This window comes from Lacerta agilis, chromosome 3 (genome assembly GCF_009819535.1).
Source record: "Lacerta agilis isolate rLacAgi1 chromosome 3, rLacAgi1.pri, whole genome shotgun sequence".
Taxonomy (NCBI): Eukaryota; Metazoa; Chordata; class Lepidosauria; order Squamata; family Lacertidae; genus Lacerta; species Lacerta agilis.
Genome location: NC_046314.1, coordinates 41,187,786 through 41,209,544, shown reverse-complemented (window position 1 = coordinate 41,209,544; position 21,759 = coordinate 41,187,786).

Below are 21,759 nucleotides of genomic sequence, written 5' to 3'. Positions count from 1 at the left end.
TCAAGTATTTGGAATGCTTGAAAAGGACTATTGGCACAAAATCATTTGGATACTTAAGTTCTCAGTAAGTATATTTTACATAGCAAATCTGGGGGTTTTCCCATTAGGAGACCTGCTACTGACTGAAGGAAGGTTTCTAAAGCCAGAGACAGCTGCTGTGCTCCTGACTAAGCAAAATGGATATAACAATCAACAATGAGCTTACTCCTGCATTTTTGAGTCAGACTTGCACTTTCCTTTATGTCATCTGAAACATGTACATAAAAGTAATTTGAATCTAACCTTTTGTCTGTGGTGGGAATAAAAAAATATGCAATTCAACAGCGTCTCTTCACTCAGCACTTCTTCTTGATTACCTTGCAGATGTTCCTGTCTGGTGTTGATGTGTGAGAGAGGCAGGATAAGCAGTGTAATCCACACACTTAGGGTTCCTTGGTTGGATTACTTCTGCCATTTCCTTCCTGGCTAGGAAAACTGTATATACACGTAAACACATAATTGTCAGGGAGGGGGTCACTTTCCTGAGTTCTCCCTCCAAACTACGCAGGAACCGAACCTGTTACCAGGTTTTTGTTACCACCTGCCTGAGGGGCCACACCCAGCGATACTTGCTCACAGGATCGGTACTTTATGACAATAATATTCTCCTCGTTAAATCCCTGCCCTCTGGCCACACAGTGCATATATGCCATTCTGCATCTTCTTTTGAATACACCAAGACATTGAGAACAGCCATTTCTTCTTTCACTTTAAACTGCACAATGAAGAAAGGGGAAAATGTGAGTGCTGACATAAATTATTTCCCATGGTTAGAATGTGCTTAGTTAGGCAGTCCGATAACATCATCATCAATATTATCATGTTTATGTTGCGTTTCCAAAGTATTCCACGTGGGGTTTTTTTTTTTAATTCTATGTTGATTTTTGTATTCCATCCCATAACATAAAGGTATTGGGGTGGCTTACAACAAATAAATGAAATAAAGGTATTGGAATGGCTTACAACAAATAAATGAAATATAATTTTAATATAAAATTAAAGATAAAACCATAAAATTAAACACTGCTTCTCACTTTCAGTCAAAAGTTACCTTAAAAAAAACTTATGAGGTGAGCCACTGTCATATCATACAGCAGTTTGGGTGGTCAGGAGGAACTTGAGAATAAAGTGGCTTAATTAAGGCAGACACAGTGGCTTTGGGTGCTTCCAGATGCAGGGCTTGAACTCAAACGGGTCATTCAGATCTGGGGGGCGTGTTATAGCATGTTTGGCACTTCCACACATTCCTGCTTTTCCAGTCATTGATAATCATTGGTATTCAACTCACTCACCATCCATTCCAGTGGAAAGAAGGAGCTTGGGGGGGGGGGAGTTGTCCCTCCTTTGAATCATGTCTCCTCCACTTGCCACCAAATTATTCCATTCAGGACATGCGTACAAATATCTCTGTGTGCACGCCTTAAAGTAATTTTAAAATCCCAGGATTTGTGAAAGGGCAAACATTTACCCGCCTTACTTATCAGGTTTCACAATGGACAAAAATGGAGACTTACGATATGCTGTTTTGGTGCTGGGGTGGGCAGCATCCCTTTCCATTTATATGATATGTGCTTTTTTTAAATAGTGAGATTTTCTGCAAGAGTGATATTTACCTGACTAAGGGGTACACAAGAATGATTAAGACTTCTGGTACAATCACTCTGTATTTATTTATTTATTTATTTATTTCTTCATTCATTCATTCATTCATTCATTCATTACCAACTCTTAATAGCCACTATACCACACCTGATGAATGTTTTGTAAATAATTATTCTAGCATCAAACAATAGAAACTCTCTCATCTCTCAATTTACCAGAAAGGGGTTGCTTTCAGGCCCAACTTTACCATTAGGCAGAGTGTGGCAGCCATTTCCGGCAGCAGATTTTGGGAGTTCTGAAAGGGCAGTAAATTGTTACTTATTTAATTATGATTGTAAGCTATACTTCAGAGGAGAAACACTTGTGGGATTTTCTGCCTGGAGTGCCAAAGTAATTTGGCCAGCCTTGCATCCTGTACACCTTACCTTGGGGGGAAATGGATGCTATTTGGTGCTATGCCTCAGAAAGAAAAAATTCTTTGGTTTGGCCTGTTTTCTTTCCCTGGAAGTTATAAATACATTTTAGAGACTTGAGTGTCACTCCTTTCCTTTAAAACCTCCATGCCTCACACTTCAGTTTCTCCAAAATGGTTGTGAAATTTATTCATGCATGAACCAGCAGCTGAATTTCTGTCATGTAATGTTCATGTATTCTATCATTTCCTTTGCTTTCCTACAGAGGTTTCTTTTTCCCTGTCTCAGCTACAACCGTTAAAGCTACTTGCATTCTGCAGTGTTATTGGAACACCAGATTCTCTCTCTTTCATTTAAGGGCAAAGGAAGAAAGAAAAGCGAAGTGGGGAGTTTGTGTCCCTTGGTATTTTAGTCTGTACAATAATAATTGTATCAGCAGGTTTATAAGCTGATGTTCTTTTAATTGTTTCACCCTCTCTCCTCATATGCATACGCTAATGGGCCCACTACCTCTCATCCTTTCATATTTTTTTAATTGCTAATGGTTTATCCAGTAATATAAAATGACTGATGGCCACAGTCTGAAAAATATAGAAAAATCAATATGCATCCAGACTCCATCTGTATAAGTAGAGAAGACAAGGAGCTGGCTTTGCAAGACAAAAGAAATTATTTTATGGTTCTGCCAGAGTGTGCTAAAATAATGACCAATTCTCACAGCTTAGAGAATGAAGGCATGGCAAAACAACATGGGCCGTGAGCACTCCCTTGTGCTCCAAGAGGCAAAGCCACTTCTTGGAGAGCAAGACCAGAAGAGATCTATTTGCAATGATGCTCGTTGCCTTCTTATAGTCACCTGCTGGCCACTGTGTGAAACAGGAATCTGGAGTAGATGGGCTTCTAGATAGGGTTTGTTTATTTTCTTCTGTTTAAATAACACGGGCCTACGTAGGTCCACCCATATTTGCAATTCAGGCTAATCAGCAAAATACTTCCTTTCACTAGGTTCTCTATTTTCCTTTCCTCTAGTCTGGTCCTGGGTTAAAACTGAGCCAGCAGCAATTTTAGAAGTTTAAACCCATGCAGCAGCAACCACAAGGTGTTAGGCGCATTTTGGAACATCAATAATCATGGAAGTTTCTGAAGTAAACTGTGTGAGTTTCTGGCTCACATTGCTCATGGGATGAGAAGGGGGGAGAGGAGAAAGTGAATTAATAGGTGGAACTAGAAATGGGGCAATGACATGGGGTTGTAATCCTTCAGGTGCCTCTAGAACAGGGGTCAGCAAACGTTTTCAGCAGGGGGCCGGTCCACTGTCCCTTAGACCTTGTGGGGGGCCGGACTATATTTTGAAAAAAAATATGAACAAATTCCTATGCCCCACAAATAACCCAGAGATGCATCTTAAATAAAAGCACACATTCTATTCATGTAAAAACAACAGGCAGGCCCCATAAATAACCCAGAGGTGCATTTTAAATAAAAGGACACATTCTACTCATGTAAAAACACGCTGATTCCCGGACCATCCACGGGCCGCATTAAGAAGGCGATTGGGCCGCATCCAGCCCCCGGGCCTTAGTTTGGGGACCCCTGCTATAGAATGTCTAGAGCTCAGCAAGTAGTTCAAATTTGTAATTGTTGTTAGTATTGTAAGTATTTTGTTAGTATTGCAAACTAAATATATACATGATTCTACATTGCCTATAACTTAATGAAAATGTAACCAAAATAGGCTAGATCTGTTCTCCCAAAAAACAAAAGAACAGGTAGGACAAGCCCACGGTATCCTTAAATTAACATAGGTTTTTATTAAAGCAAGGCAAGAGCTCATCCTCACTTCCACTTGTGCAGTGCCTGAACAGTTTTCTGCTTCACTCACAATTTTTACCCCTTGCCCTACTCCTTCCCAGGGGAAAACCCACTCTTTAGGAATAGATTGGAAGAAATAGCAATCCGAGGAAGACCTGAATTGCCATCTGCTCCAAAGGAGCACTAAACAGTGGTTTCCCCCAGGTGTGGTGGGGGAGGGGGGAGCAGCAGGAGAAGAGGATGTCTGGATAAGTCCAACATATTCATTCTTTCCAAATTTAGGTATAGAAATGTGGGTCAAGTTACTTAATCCCCCATGCAAGGTACCTCCTGTGGACAACCAGTGCCACTGTGGATAACCTTTTTGGGTTACAACGACTTTGATGGTGCCACTCCCTTTCGTTGTTGGTTTTTATTGATATTTGAATGGGGGGGTGCTTCCTGGTGAGAGCAGGGAGCTTCGGGAGACAGTGAACTTTTATTACACCTTTTACTGGGAAGTTTATGTTAGAGAGACAGCAGAAGTGAGAGCGCTGCTTCTACCTATAAATACATGCCTGTATATTTGGTGGGTGGGACTGTCTGCCTCTGCTGCATTTCTGTATTTTGGATCTGCTAGTAGTTATTGTTGGATAGGCGTGCCTGGCGTGCTCTGGTCCATGGGGTCACGAAGAGTCAGACACGACTGAACGACTGAACAACAACAACATTGTTGGACTAGACTACAGCCTTTAATTAACACCCACTGTCTTTAGAAGAAAAAGCTACTAAGGGTATAGTCCACATATGTTAATTGTTTCAGTTTACACTGGTGTTTAAGAGGGTATATTATTTAATTGTTATCTGCACTGCTCTAAAATGTGGACTTTTTACTTTACTTTTGTATTTGACTTTTAAAAGTAGCATTTTAGAATGTTGTCAATGGCTTAGAGATTTTCCTTGCAATATGAAGCTATATATACATATTGCACCGATGGAACTGGTCAACCTGGGAAGGTATCTCATCTAGGAGAAGGAAAACTCTGATCCTAAACGTCCACTGCCCTGTGGCTGCACTCATTTGTGAGAAAGGTTTTGGGAGTAAATCCCTCTGCCCCTTCAAAATCCAACTTGCACTTCTGGGAGTTCTCGGTCCACATACTGCTTAAGCCTGCCTTGTAGAATTTTAAGCATAACCCTGCTAGCGTGTGAAATGAGCACAATTGTGCAGTAGTTGGAGCATTCTTTGGCACTGCCCTTCTTTGGGATTGGGATGTAGACTGATCTTCTCCAATCCTTTGGCCACTGCTGAGTTTTCCAAATTTGCTAGCATATTGAGTATAGCACCTTAACAGCATCATCTTTTAAAATTTTAAATAGTTCAGCTGGAATATCATCACTTCCACTGACCTTGTTATTAGCAGTGCTTTCTAAGGCCCATTTGACTTCACTCTCCAGGATATCTGGCTCAAGGTCAGCAACCATACTACCTGAGGTGTATGACACCTCCATATCATTCTGGTATAGTTTCTCTGTGTATTCTTGCCACTTCTTGATGTCTTCTGCTTCCATTAGGTCCTTTCCACTTTTGTCCTTTATTATGGTAATCTTTGTATGAAATGTTCCTTTCATATCTCCAATTTTATTGAACAGATCTCTGGTTTTTCCCATTCTGTTGTTTTCCTCTATTTCTTTGCATTGCTTGTTTAAGAAGACCTTCTTTTCTCTCCTTGCTATTTTTTGCATTCAATTTTGCATTCAATTTCCTGTATCTTTCACTGTCTCCCTTGCATTTTGCTTGCCTTCTCTCCCCCGCTATTTGTAAGGCCTCATTGGACAGCCACTTTGCTTTCTTGCATTTCCTTTTCATTGGGATGGTTTTTTGTTGCTGCCTCCTGTACCTGTATAATGTTACGAGCCTCCATCCATAGTTCTTCAGGCACTCTGTCCACCTAATCTAAATCCTTAAACCTGCTCCTGACTTCCACTGTGTATTCATAAGGGATTTGATTTAGATTGTGTCTTACTGGCCCAGTGGTTTTTCCTACTTTCTTCAGTTTAAGCTTGAATTTTGCTATAAGAAGCTGATGATCTGAGCCACAGTCAGCTCCAGGTCTTGTTTTTGCTGACTGTATAGAGCTTCTCCATCTTTGGCTGCAGAGAATATAATCAGTCTGATTTTGATGCTGCCCATCTGGTGATGTCCATGTGTAGAGTCATCTCTTGTGTTGTTGGAAAAGAGTGTTTGTGATGACCAGCTTGCTCTCTTAACAGAACTCTATTAGCCTTTGCCCTGCTTCGTTTTGAACTCCAAGGCCAAACTTACTAGTTGTTCCTTTCATCTCTTGACTCCCTACTTTAGCATTCCAGTCCCCTATAATGAGAAGAACATCCTTCTTTGGTGTCATTTCTAGAAGGTGTTGTAAGTCTTCAGAGAATTGGTCGATTTCAGTTTCTTCAGCACCGGTAGTTGGTGCATAAACTTGAATTACTGTGATGTTAAAAGGTTTGCCTTGGATTCGTATCTAGATAATTCATAGGCAAGTTAGACATAGTGAGGGAGAGTGGCACACTCCTGCAACATCATTAGGTCTGAAGTGACCTGAGAAAGCACTCTGTGTATACACACGTAGACAGCAAGTGCTTGAGAAGTGCATTCTTGGCACAAAACGGATTATAGCCATTTCAGCAGAATTCACTTTAGACTGGCAAATAGTGTGGGGCAGGGATGTCATGGGGATGACATCATATGTACAGCACCCAAAAAAGGCATCTTCATCTAGCACCAAATGCACATTATCATGCAGTGCGTTTAGCAGCACATAATGTCTCTATATAGTAAGCTTTGAAGGAGCAACCTATATTGCTTTGTCCTTGCTGAACCAGCAATGTCTAAATGCAAAATGAGGAACAGCAGTGAATCAACATTGCTGATCATGTGACACACAGGCTCAACATCTCCACAGAGGGTCTCTTTTTCTCTGCATATCCTCTCACCTCACCGTTTCTTTTGCTTACCTCTCCAAAACCCATAATCTCAGTTTGGTTCAGCAAGACCAGATTAACTGGCTAGTTAATGCTATGAAATGCTGCACAGAGCACAGAAATGTTTGCTGAAATTCTGTTGTGTATTAATGTTTTATAAGAATAAAACTTGCGAAAGAAAGAGGGGGAAACACACCAACACCAGCTTTTAGTGGAAAAGAAAAATAAATGACATTTTGTACTCAGAATCTATAGTTCAGGGTCCAGCGTATGTTCATTACCAGAAATATAGGAAATTAAAAGCAGGTGTGGGGAGGTTTTTCTGAATGATGCCAGGGCTCAGCTCAGACCTTGGCTGGAAGGAAATAAGTGTTTGCACACACCAAATGACTGGTTTATTGCATAGTTGACGAGCTGCCATGAAGCTTCATCCATTAAAATCAGGCAAATATGCTCAAATTAATTTAAAGTAAAGCCCTGCTTGATAACAGATGCCAGTCGGAGGAAGGGCTTGTTGGCATTCAGTAAACTTAATGAGGAGAGTCTGTGGGACTGTGCCACAACTTTTCTGGGTATCTTTTTTTTTTTTTTTAATGGATATCAGAGACAGCCAGAGCCACCAAACTGTATGAAAGCTATTTTTGGTAAGCAGTGGCAACAGAAAACAAACTCCATATTTTCACAAATGCTCTTTCTTAAGAAGATAAGAGCTGCGTTGCTGGTAGAATTGCTAGCTGACCAGATTTAACAAATAATTAAAAAATCCTTGCTCTTGTTCCTTTTATCAAAAGCTTGGTGTGCATAAATCAAAAGAAGTATTTTGGTGCATACAGATTAATAGGTAAAGGATCCCTGGATGGTTAAGTCCAGTCGAATTTGACTATGGGGTGTAGCGCTCATCTCCACTTTCAGGCTGAGGGACCCAGCGTTTGTCCGCAGACAGCTTTTCTGGGTCATGTGGCCAGCATGACTAAACCATTTCCGGCACACAGAACACTGACGAGTGCCAGAGCACACAGAAATGCTGTTTACCTTCCCTCTGCAGCAGTACCTATTTATCTACTCACGTCAGTAGATGTCCGGGAAAATCTGGACGCATGGCAAGCCTTGCTGGCAGTGTCGTTTTTGCTGATTTTCCTTAAAAATAGCTCAAAATAGCTCAAAAACGGCAACAACTTTACCAAAAATGCTCAACAACCTTTGTGTCCGGATTTTCACTTTTTGAAATATGGCAACCCTAGTATTGGAGGCAGTATGCCTTTGACTCACATGTGTTGTTGCACTCAGGTCCTGCTTCTGAGCTCCCATCTGATTCATAGCTGTCAACTTTTCCTCTTATTTTTTGCAGGAAATTTCCTTATTCCAGCGCCATTTCCCAATGCAAAAAAAAGGAAGGTTGACAGCTCTGAGATTAGCCACTGTGAGAATAGGATGCTGGAGAAGACAAGCCTTTGGTCTGATCCAGCAGGGCTCTTTTCATGTTCATACATGGTAGTTTGGTGCACCCAGGGGTGCAAGTCTGGAGCAATGGCTGGGAACATGTGGCCCTCCAGATGTTGCTGGGCTACAGTTCCCATCAACCCTTACCACTGGGAATGCAGGCTGGCACTGATGGGGATTGCAGTACAACAACAGCTGAAGGGCTTGTCCCTGGTCTGGAGGCTAGGAGCAGGTTCAGTGGGTGTGATCCTTCTCTATCAGTACAGATAAATACCTAGAGGAATGATTGAACAGAGCTAGTTAAGCTACTGGCTACACTACGCCTTGAATTCTGCATGTTTATTGTGCATTGTGTAAAATACATGCTTTGTTTTCCTGTCCTCATTCACATGTTTGCAATGCTTCATCTGGGTTTCTTGGTCAGAGGGGAAGCTTAGTGGAAATCTAAGAACATGATCAACCCAAGAAAGATGCTGAAAGAGTCATGGGAGGTGAAGGGACCCAGAGTAAAAGATAAACAGGTTCTAAGTTAGCTCCAGATAATTCTCAGTCTAGACTTTGAACAAAAAGTCTGCCTCTCTGTTTTTAATTCCTTCTGCTGGAAAGAAAAGTGCTGGAAATTGGTTCTTCCTCCTGCTGTATGTTGAACACTGACTCAGGAATGAATGCCCTTCAGCTATCCAGGAACTGCCAACTGAGGCCTTCAAAAGAGACTCACATGGCCAAGCTTGAACAAGGGAATTTCAGTCTGAACTTGGCCCCACCGAATGCAGTGGTTGAAAGGCCCCCTGAGGCTGCAACAGTGCTGTAGTAATCCAAGTAAACAGGGACATTTCCCCCCCACCCCTAACTTTCCTCCAGTTAAACAGAACTCGCTTACGCATCCAGCCGTTTAGGCCCAGTCATGATTCTTTTCAAGCAGCTGCCAACAGTTTTTAGTCATCTTCTGGCAAAGTGTTTTTAACCACAAATGTTACATAGCTGCTGGATGAGTCATTGCTTTGAGTTATCTAATTCCTAGACCAGTGCATGCTTGCTTCTTCCTGCAGTTCAGGAGAATTCAATTATCATAGAGGGTGCTGAGCAGAGCTTACTGCTTGGAAAGTCAGGAGCACTCAGAGTCACTCTTGTCTCCAAGACAGGGATCCTTGAGGAATCTGATCTTTGTGAACTGCACACCTCCTGGTTGATTGTGTAGATTGAGACATTATTATCCTTTGGAATTCATACTTTTCTGAAATTTGTGATACGGTTCTCAGCTCAAAAGAATAGCAAAAAACCTAATCTTTTAGGATAAAATATATTTAGAAATGTTACATTTTAAATACATATTTGAAACATTTTTATATTTGAATTTCCATCTATTTTTTTTAAAAAAATTACATATTTATTTTATTTAACAGGGTTTATATAGCACTTAATCACCAATAACCTCTAAGCAGTTTACATGGAATACACATTAATGTTGGAATGGACTTATAAATAGATACATGGAGAAGTATACTACCTCTTTCTTTTTTTTAAGGGCAAACATTCTTTTTTTTTTAAGGGCAAACATTTGCACAGGCTACCTTGCCACCAAAATAGTACATTCAAACTAAACCTCAGTTTACTGGGATGTAAGTCCCACTGAGTTCCATCAAACACTTCCATTTAAGTTTCAGCCTAAAACATATCCGTTAGTCTGCTTAGCCTTTTTGTGTTTGGCATTCGAAAGTACTGTAGATTCAAATGCAAAATATGAGATCAGCAGTGATGAGTGCATACATTATGTTTTGCGGTATTTCAGTTTTATTTTGTGGCTTTCAGTTGTTAGAGTTCTTAGTTACAGAAGTATTACTTCTTTGGCTGTCTAGATCACAGCGGATGAGTATTATGATTTTAAAAGTATAAAATTGGATTAGGTGACAGCTTTCACTTAACTAAAATCTGTCAACCCATGGGTATGTAAATAAGAGTTATGTGTAATTCACAAGCTGCATTCAGGGCCCACCCAGGATGTTTTGCCGCCTGAGGCAAATACCCCTGCCACTTCTGTGTCCCAACCTCTGCCATATTTGTGCCATGCCACCACCGCCTTGGGCATGCCCCTTCCCCTTCCTTCATTTTGACATGCTTATTTCATTCATGCAGCTGATAAACAATCTACTGAACCAGGGTGGGTAACCTTCACCACATGGCCAATCCTGGCCTACCAGGGGTTTCAGTTTTACCTGTGATGCATGCCATTAAAAAAAAACCACACCCACACCCACCTGTCAGTCAGGTGACATAAAATCAATGGACAGGTGACATCACTTTGATGGGCAGGTTTGTGGGCACAGTGGATCCCTGCACCCAGCAGAATTCAACATCCCCGCCTCCCATCAGCTGATAGACAGGGAGAGGGTCAATTCTGCTTGCTTCAACTTCACACACAGTCAGTCCTGTGGGGAACAGTCGATTCCTGCAGAAAGCAGATCAGTTCTGCTTGGTTTGGCTGCATGCACATAGAATTTGTGCATACAGTCAATCCCTAGCAGGAATGACTTCATCCACCCATCCATTAGCTGATGGATGAAGAGTTCAATTCTGCTGTCAATCTTGCCTACCTTTCAAAGTTGGCCCATGCAGGTGGCAGGTAAATAAAGATCTGGCCCATGTGGCCTAAAATGTTCCCCATCCCTGTACTACTGTATACAGTCAGGATAACTGTAAGAACTGCACAAGTTGTAATATTAATGAGATTTCCTGCCCACCCTTCACCATGAGAACCCAGGTTGAGTTGCAACAATTTAAAAATACAATATTAAAATCATAGTTTCAGTTACAGGTAGGTAGCCGTGTTGGTCTGCCATAGTCAAAACAAAATAAAAAATAAATAAATTCCTTCCAGTAGCACCTTAGAGACCAACTAAGTTTGTTCTTGGTATGAGCTTTCGTGTGCTCATAACAAAAACAAACTTAGTTGGTCTCTAAGGTGCTACTGGAAGGAATTTATTTATTATTTATTTTTTATTAAAATCATGTACCATAAATCTAAATGAGTAATACTGCAATGCTATGCATATATACTCTGAATTAAACCTCCCTGCGTTCAGCAGGGCTTACTCACAAGTGTGCTTAGGATTGCAATCTGTAGCATAATGGTTAGAGTGTTGGACTATTACCTAGGAGACCAGGGTTCAAATCCCTGCTCAACCATGAAGTTCACGGTGTGGCTTTGGGCCAGTCACCATCTCGCAGCCTAACCTACTTCACAGGGTTGTTGTGAGCATAAAATTGGGACGAGAACCATGTGCACCACCTTGAGCTCTCTGGAAGAAAAGGTGGTATATAAATGTAAGAAATAAAATTAAGAAAATAAAATGTAACGAAAGGTCTGCTTCAGTGTATAATATGCCAAATGCAAAGGTCTGAGGCAGTGTAGAGTACCAGAACCCAGCTTATCTGATTCTCTGCAGTATCATGTTATGCTTTACTACTTGTTGTCTAAACATGGATGGATGAGCTGTACACTCAACCACAGCAAAAAAGAAATGCAATATGAAGATCCAAGTGGTGAGGTGATCAAAGGAAAGGGAAATAAATCAAAGGGGGGAAATGGTTTTGCCGAGTGCTTCAGCCATTTCTTCCTCTCCTTTCCCCCATCCCAATCCCCTGCATTTTCTTTGCTAGATTCTTCAGTCCGCTAAGATTTCAAAATGTATAAAACATTACCATCTCCCCCCCCCCAAAAAAGGGGGGGGCTTTTCCTGACCTTACTTTAGAGTTGTACGTATATTACATTCTAAAACTGTAGTGTGTGTGTTGAGGTACTCAAGGTGATTTGTTTCATCTCCACACTGGCTATCCAAATGCCTATTGGCCTTATAGACAGATAACTTTTCATTAGGACTGAGAGAGCTTGGTGGGGGGATTCTTTTGACTAGCAAGCTCTCTCTTTTCTTAGATCTTGCCAGTATCACAAAAATAGAGTCAGCTTAATTGCAATCAATGGATAGTTCTCAGAGATTATTATTATTATTTTTTGCATAGTGTAATTAGCAGCTTTTTGCAGCTTTTTCTTATTCCTAAATTCATCTGTTTTCTGCTTGGGCATATTTAGCTGTAGTAAACAAAATTCTGCACAACCTTTTGTGCTTAGGATTTCATTCCCTCTCAGTGAACAAATGGCTACGACTATGGCTGTGTGCACATTGCCAGCTTAAAAAGCAGCTTGCTCGTTCTTTTTCTCAATTCAGATGGAAGCCACTTTGGAGGGGAAAACGTATCAAAACACAGAAACAACAGGATAGATTTGGAATAGATATGGATTCATGTACAATGAATCCTAAATTTCTAGCAATAGGTATTCAAGTGTTCCAGATAAAGCCGGTTTGCTGGTTCTTTGTCATTGTCCCTGCTGTTAATATAATTAATAATATCATCATCCCAAACTGGTAGAAACTTGTCTGCTTTATTCTGCCTCTTGCCCATCTCAAATTATAGGTTAACGCGCCTATGTTTTAGTTACAGGTAGGTAGCTGTGTTGGTCTGCCATAGTCAAAACAAAATAAAAAATTAAAAAATTCCTTCCAGTAGCACCTTAGAGACCAACTAAGTTTGTTCTTGGTATGAGCTTTCATGTGCATGCACACTTCTTCATATCACCTATGTTTTGTTATCTTGAATGACATGCGGAAATTCAGGCTTACAGTGTCTTTAAGGGAAAGAGTCAGATCTGTGCCAGTTATCTTCTAATAACAAAGTAGCATTAAACAGAGATATCAGAAACTGGAAAAGGAACAGCCATTTTTTTTTTATAAAATCCATACTGTGATACAGTCCCCTAAATTCCAGTAACATATTTAAAATGCAGCAAGCAAGCAGTGCACTTCTGTGTAAACAAAGACAAAGGCATACTTTAAGTTGTTTTAAACTGTGTAATATTGTGTTTTTAATATCCATGTTGTGTTTTGATTGTTGTCACCCACCCACCCTGGGACCTTTGGGTGAACGGCAGGTAATACATTTTAATAATAATACTGCCCCATTTTAATGTTGTAGATCAGGAGAGCAGGTGGATGGAGGATAACAATCTGCTCAAAAGAGGCAATGGAGGTGAGGGATGGAGGTGATACCCAGCATGTAGGCTGAGTACCACAGACATGAGTGCTTAGCACTTGCCACTTACAGGAACCTAGAAAGGAAAAGTATAAAATGGGCAGGATCTTCATTTGGGGTCCTGTCAGTTGGGGTTACAAAAGGCGGGGGCGGCAGCATTTATGTGTGCATTCACGAAAAACATGTTGCTTGCTTGGTCCTAATGGAAAAAGAGGGATTTTTAATTTTTTTAGTTGACATAATATTTTGAAAGAGACGGAAGGTTGGACCTTTGGCTTTCAGCACAGGCAAGCCATTTCACCTACTGCATTTCCACCTAAACGTCTTATCATTCAAACACTCCTTGACTGGAATCTTGACCAGTCTGAGGGCCATAGCTCAGTGGTAGAGCATCTGCTTTGCGTGCAGAAGATCCCAGGTTCAGTCCTCAGCATCTCCAGAAGGACCAGAAGAGAGCCTTTCTCGAAACCCTGGAGAATGGCTGCCAGTCAGTGGGGACAATACTGAGCTAGAAGGACTAATGCTGTGCCTCAATATAAGGCAGCTTCCTGGGTCCTCTGCTTTATAGATATAGATATATAGATCTCCCTTGCTGGCTGGGTTGAGAAGAAAAAATTCATTGTACTTTTCTGGATGTCTTTCTCTCCAAATTTGCTGTTAGCTTGTTCCACTATAACCTGACTGAGAGGCAGGATGAAGGAGAGCAGCTTAAAAGTTTCCATCTTGGACACAAGTCATTTTTCCCCCTTAGGAAGAAGTGCATTGCAGATGGGGGGGGAAAAGATGAAGCCCTTTGTTACTTATATTATTTGTACTGTATTAAGTGGGTGGGTGGAGGGACAAAATAGCCAAATAACCACCAGGAAGGGGTTTGTTTTCAAGACAGATATATTCCTTAATCCTTCACTGCAGTACTCTCAACTGTAATGGAAAACTCATCTCTCATTAAATCTCTTGGTGCTAAAGAAGGTGACCCAAACTCTCGTTCCATCCATTTGCATCTTGCTTTGACAGCCACCGACTCATTAATTTTTAATATGAATTATTTGATGGTACATGGAGCAGCTGAACCTTGTGTAATGTATTGTTGCTTTCACCCTGCATCTCTGAGCTATGAGAAGTTCCACTTTGTGACATCAGAACTGCATGACAGAAATATATTTTCATATAAGACGTTACAGATCTTCCCCATCTCTTGCATTGCTGCAGTGCAAACCATTTTTTCCTTGCTATCCGAAGGCGCAGGCCCACAAAATCTCTGCTGTTATAATCTTTGCAAATTTACATTCTAGTGAATCTTTGACGTGACCAAACCACATACTGTGGGAAAGCTGTTGGACCAATTCTTAAAAATCAATAGGTAGTCCAAAAAAGCACAAGCTCCCATCTACAAACAGTGTATTGTCCTGGACAGACTTTTTATCCAGGGTTTTCATGAAGCTCCAAACTTTGTATTGCACAAAGGCTTTCAAGGCACTGCTGCAGGAAGATCTAAGGAACGTCCTTCCAATCATATTGTCCCTCAAGGGCAAATGCTTTCCCTTTCGTTCTTCTGTTACCCTGACCAGTCAAATCCATTCCTTGGAATTAACTATCCATCTGTCCAGTGGAACATTGTTCAAAACAAGCCATCCTAGTCCATTCAAGTTGGCAGCAAGAAATTTCTATCCCTCTGTCTACCTCCCCAGTCCAAAATTGAGGCACTTCTCATCCCCCAGTTTCTTTTGCACTTTGAAACTCATAGGTTTCTGTCTTGCTCCCACTGCCAGAATTTGCCCCTGGAGTGCAGGAACTGCAGCAGTCTGAAACTGCTGGAACCAGAATGTGTCGATTCTCTTTCCTCCATTCTGGCTCAGTCACATCAGCTCACAGTTTTTTTCTGTGTAAACACAATCCCACTGTCACACCAGCGTTATTCTCACCCCACTTCTCAAATGGTGAGGGGTGCAGGGCTTACCCAAGTCTGGTTTTCTTTGGAAGAAAAGTCACTGGAGGCTTATTGACATTTTATCATATTTTCTTTTGTTTACAACTATACATGTTGAGCACAGGAGGAGGCACAGTTTAAACACCCCAACAGATAGCCGAAGTCCCATGTCAGATCTCCAGGAAGACAGCTAGGATCCTAAGAGGAACCCAAACTCAGCTCTCTGTCTCTTCCTCTGTGTATATAAAGCACCTACACCCACACAAAGCATCCTGGGAACAGTAGTTTGTTAAGGGTGTTGGGAATTCTAGCTCTGTGGTGGGTAAACTGAAGTTCTAATTACAGTATATCTTTGTAGGGGTACTTTATAGAGTGTATTCATGCCAACTGCAACATCCACAGTTGGGATTGAGGGGGGTGAAATCTGCTTCCCTCCTCTTTCAAGTATTCAGAAGACTTAAGAGAATTGGTATAACAATTAGTTTCCATGGGAACACAACAACACTGGGATATTAACATCCTTCTATCCCTTCCAAGGCTCTGTCCAGGTGTTGACTCAGGACAACACGCAGTGATAGGCCTGCTAGCCAAAATCTGATAGGAAACCAAGTAATGGTTTGTTCAAGGAAGCCCTCCAAAGCTGGAGTCAGCCAAAAGCCCTTCTGGATCACCAAAGCCCATCTAGTCCAGCACTCTGTTCTCACAGTGGCCATGCAAATGCCTATGGGATGCCCACAAGTAGGGTGTGAGAGCAACATCATGTTCCCCACTTGTGGTTCCCAGGAACTTGCATTGGGAGGCATACCACGTCCAATACCAGAAGTGGTACATAGGCACCAGTGTTAGCAGCCATTGAATAGTCTTATCCCCCATGAATGTGTCTTAAACTCTTTTATTGCCATCCAAGTTTGGGGTCATTGCTACATACTGTGGTCGTACCTTCTAGTCCCTGAGATACTTTGACAAGTGCTTTCTATTCCCCCCCCTTTGTCTCTTGCTCTCTGCATCTTTCTTCTTTGAACAGATGTGCCGAGTTTCTCCTTTCATCTAATGTTATGAATCAACAGATCAGCAATTGAATTTCATCCCCTTTCTTATGTAAAGAGAAGATGCAGTTTTGCGTTGTTGTTTTTAAAGTGCCCTCTTTGCTGCAGGCATTTTCATTTATTTATTTTTAATGCTAAATATTTTAAAATGCAGCTTGGGAGTATCTTCTCTTGTATGCCCCTTCACGGCTCCTGCATGGCTAAGTGGGCATCTGAACCCACATTCCTCTGGTACTATACAGGCGCATTTAAAGGAAGTGATTCAATCACATGCATATTCAATGCACATATATTGCTGGCCTTCCTATATATGGAAAGGTGGGCTATACTAAACAAACCAAGCCACAGATAATGTCCAACTTTGCAGAGCCCCAGAGCTGCAGTAGCAGCTTTAGCAGCAAGAGAAATCACATCACCCAGAGTTAAACATGTGTTCCATGTAGTAAATACAGGCTTTAGAAAACTTTATCTCCTGGCTTAGGGCACACTTTTAGGAAGTACTGTAAATCTCTGTTTAAAATGATTCCCATGATGCAAGATTATGATTTGTTACCTGCGTACTTTGTCAGGGTAAACATACATTATTGATGTCATCATCTCACATAGCAGCTAAATGCACAATCAATAGGTTTATTGTAATAATATTCCTCTTTCTTCTCTGGCAAGTGCCCTACTGACAATTTTCATAGTGTGTTTGCTTTCTTCTTGCTCAGGGCACTCTGCTGTCCTCAACAAACAGCCATCAGTGCCTTATACGTGTCCCATAGAGCTTGTGATGAAACAAAATACTCTTATTAATCTCTTCTCCACCACCCTCCCACAAAGTGTGCTGCTTCCTAGCTACAGTCTACCTCAGGGCAAAAGAAGTCAGATACAAGATGAACAGAAACAAGATGAGCACACATTCTCTGCCTTGCATGTAAATTCTTTGGACCGCAGCAAACACATGTTCAAACTACCTCCACCATGCTTTAGACCAATGGTTCCCAAACTTTTTCGGTCATTTCCTCCTCAGTTCCATAAACACATCCTCTACCCTATCCTATAAAAAGCATTACAGTGATACCCCGGGTTACATAAGCAATCCGTTCCAGGTCACAGTACATAACGCAGGCGTGCGTATCACGAACACACTAAAAAGAAACAAAAAAAACGGAAGAAGCGCGATTTGAGTGCTTCTGCGCATGCGCGAAGTGTGCAGAATGCTTCTGCGCATCCGGGGGTCGCATGCGCTCCGGAAACACTTCCAGGTTGCGGGCGTTCACAACTCAAATGTCCGCAACATGGGGGGTACGTAACCCGGGGTTCCACTGTATTCAGAATAGCAGTTTGCAGGACACCATAAGGATAACACAATAAAATTCAGAACAGTCACAATTAAGTGTATATTTATTCAAAACCCAATTAAAACTATTTATTAGTTTAACTAATTCAGCAAAATTGATGAAATGGATCCAGCGACAACAGCTTTTTTACCTCCAGCACACCTTTGCTGCCACTTTGTCTCTTATCACCCTGCTGGTAATCCCACCGCCAATTTTGGGAACCACTGCTCTAGAAGCTCATTTAGTTACATCTTTATTAATAAGAATGGTAACAAAAACAACAAGATTCCAGAATGCAGATTTAGGACCAGGTTGAAATCTAATTATGGTTTGATTGTTTGAAAAGGGATCCAAATTATTTCCGGTCAGATTAGGAAGTCTTTTCAAAGCCTGGTTATCAAGTTACCAGGTTACTTGGGAAGATAAGACTATAGCTTCCCAGCATCTGTATACAATATGCATGTACTGTGAAAGATAAGTGTGCCCAATCATTCACACACACACACACACACACACACACACACACACCAGGTGTGGGGAACCTTTGAACCTCCAGGTGTTGCTGAGCTACAACTGTTGTTATCCTTGGCCAAGCTTGCTGGGCAGATAGGAGTTGCAGTTCAGCAACATCTGGAGGGTCAAAGGTTCCCCGCACCTGATCTAGAAAGAGGTTTCCCACTTTAAACATGTGGAAACCAGACAGATTTTCACATCCAGTGGAGGACTGTCATTACAGCAAGTGGCCCTAGTTCTTTGGTGTTCTTTCATTGAATGTCACAATTTTATCTGTGGACTCAGCTATACAGCTGCAAATAAAACGTTGTGCAATATACAATGTGACACTGGATTGCGATGGTGAGCCTAATGGAAAATTCAATGTATTTTTTTAAAATGGTTTGTTTGTACGCATTTTCAGAACATTTTTTTATACGTGTGTAGATTCCACCAGGGTGTACATCCATCAAATGCAATGTGTATAGCCCAAACATTACAACCATCCTGCAACAAATGGTTTAGGAATGGCATGTGCAAGTTGGACTCCACACTTGTAAGCTCCCTTTAAAACAAGACATCCAACACACATTGAAAACGAAGTCTGCATGTATGAAGTGGCCCCAGGTCATAGGAACATAGAGAAATGCCTTATTCTGCACTGAGTCAGACCATTGGTCTATCTACCAATTTAACACTGTTTAAACTACCGTTTAACACTGACTAACAGCAGCTCTTCAGGATTTCAGCAGGGATCTCTCAGCCTTAGCTGGAGATGCTCAGGGCTGAACCTGGGACTTTCTGCATGTTCTCCTGTGGACCTGGTGAGTTAAGTGTATCTTGAATGTTGTAACTTCATGTTTCATATTTTGCATTTTATGATTTTATGGGCTTATAGCCACAATAAACTAAACTAAACTAAACTAAACTGCGTGTTCTAACTCTGAGCTATGGCTGCTCCCATATCCAGATCATAGCTAATTGAGAATTTGAACCCATGCACATAGTCTACAACAATCCAGACTGATGGATCATTGTGGCTGGCCGGTCGGCCAAGTCATCATCTTATTTAACTCATTGTACACCATGCTCATGAGGTCCATCTCTCATGAGGTACATCTAAAATGTTTTCCCCTGCCTAACTCACTCACTCTGTTTTCTTTAATCCAGCACAGCAATAGTTCAATATGTTCTGTGACAATATTGTGGAATGAAGGGTGATTGTGAATGTATTTTGGGAAGAGTTCAGCAAATCAGGGCAGTGATTTCTTTATTGAAAAATGTGAACACTTTTAATCACATTAGCTGACATTACAGCAATTTATTTCTCTGCTCTCATAAAAGGAGGTAATGAAGCATGAAATTTCTTAAGGAAATTCTCAACATCAGCCTTCAAGTAATGTTCAACCACATGTGAACATAGTGAGGCGGGGAAGAGAACAGAATAACAGTTCAAGGAAAGTGTCTCTTGTCTTTTTTCAAGAAGAAAGACCTTACTATGCCAGTATAATTTTGGGGGTAGGCTTCATTTTTTTTTAAAAAAAAATGTATTAGCATTAAAGAAAATTTAGCAGATATACAAATTACAAGTTATGAAAAAAGAAGGAAAAGGAAAGGAGACTGAGTTTAAAAAAGACTACAAAGAAAATTATTTCATTTGGCTTTATTAATATTCATATCTTATAGGAAAGAGTATTCTATTTTCTTTAAAGAAATTATTGGATTGTCTTTTTCATCTGATCCTAAGGATATCTGTTAATTTCATTGCTGAAAATGTGTTGACTTTAATGACAAGTGGATATTTAGATTTCCATTACTGAACCATTTTGATTTTATTTATTATTTATATACCACTTACTATCTAAATGATCTTGAAGTGGTTTCCAATGGGTAAATGCACACACAAACATAAACATACACATGCACAGTAAGTACAAAATACATAAAAAGTAGCCATGTACATAAACCTAATATAGAATAGAGAAAATCATATCCTTCCATAACTCTTCATTTATTTATTTTTTTAAAAAGAAACACCACATATGGTTGATAAACCACTGCCAGTTAAGTGAACTGGCAAGATTTCTCTTGCATTTTAAGCAAATCATATTGGAAAAAAATAATCTTTTTTAAAAAAATCATATCATGTTTCTTAGTTATCCAGCATACTTCTTCCCTAGATTTGCACACCCAGCTTTTGAACAGGAGGGGAGCCTGTGGCTTTATAGTTATTATGGGACTCTCCCGTCAGACCTAGCCATCATGGGCAAGGATCTGTGATTATGGGAGTTGTAGTCCAAAAACAAAGTTAGATGGCTACAGGTCCCTCACCTCCATCTTCAAACAATTGCATTTCTACTTTCAGCAGGAACTTAATCCAAATCAAAACCTGCAACAAGATCAAATCAACATACATACAGACTGTTTACATTGTGTCCAAAGGAACACATTTAGTTTTTGATTGCAGTTTCAAATTAGCATTTGTAACTGTTGCCTGACACACTGGTTCCATCTATATGGCACTGTGGCAGCATCTATAACTACCTTTGTCACGATGAATAAATCCTCTCTGCAGCTTTGTTGACAAATACGCTATTAAAGGATTAGTCATCATCAACACTGAGTGGCACTGCGAGTGCTGGGACAATATACAGAGCTGACATCTTCACTGCCTTGCACTTTATGCTGTGATTTATACACAACCCATTGGATTGTCTTGCTTGACTCACTGAAAGATATAAACTGAAAAGCAGAGAAATCACTTTTTCAAATGTAGCTTTTCATTGGAGGCTGAATCCTGATCTGCCCGCCCACCCACTCAAACCCCCCAATCCAACCCACTTAGTTCATCCCTGAGTACAATTAATTAATAGAGTAGCCACTTACACATTGCCAAAAGGGAAGAAGTGCAGGACAAAAGATGTCACTGATATGCATAACATGTGCACATGCTAATTTGAATGTACAGGTGCAAATTTATACATGATTACTGTTATTTTAATAGAAATAAAGCGCATCTCACCATAACCAAGGCAATGGCCAGGTGAGCTGCTCATTCTCCTTTCCAGGTGCTAAATGAGGATGTTAAGGAGAATATGAAACATCAGGAGGGGTGGTTTTTGGATCTTTATTTATGGAAACACCCAAATCCCTACCAGCAGTTATCTGATTTAGCTGCAACAAGTTACGTACATATATCTATCTATAATAATACAGGGAGGGGGATTTTGAGCAGAGAAGTGTAGGGTGGGGAGTGAGACAAGGTGTTTCATTCTTTCCTCCTACTGTGCCATCAATGCTGCAGAAACACAAAGACATATCGGCTGCCTTTCTTATTCCACATTCAATATTAGCCACAACACCTTGTGCATGAAGTTTACTGGATCCAGTCCAATGGTTTCACTGGGGTTAGAAATACAAAATCAGACCAGTGCTTCATCATAAGAACATTATCCTTCTGTTACAATAGTAAAGGTAAAGGGACCCCTGACCGTTAGGTCCAGTCACGGACTACTCTGGAGTCGTGGCGCTCATCTCACTTTACTGGCCGATGGAGCCGGCGTTTGTCCACAGACAGCTTCCGGGTCATGTGGCCATCATGACTAAGCCACTTC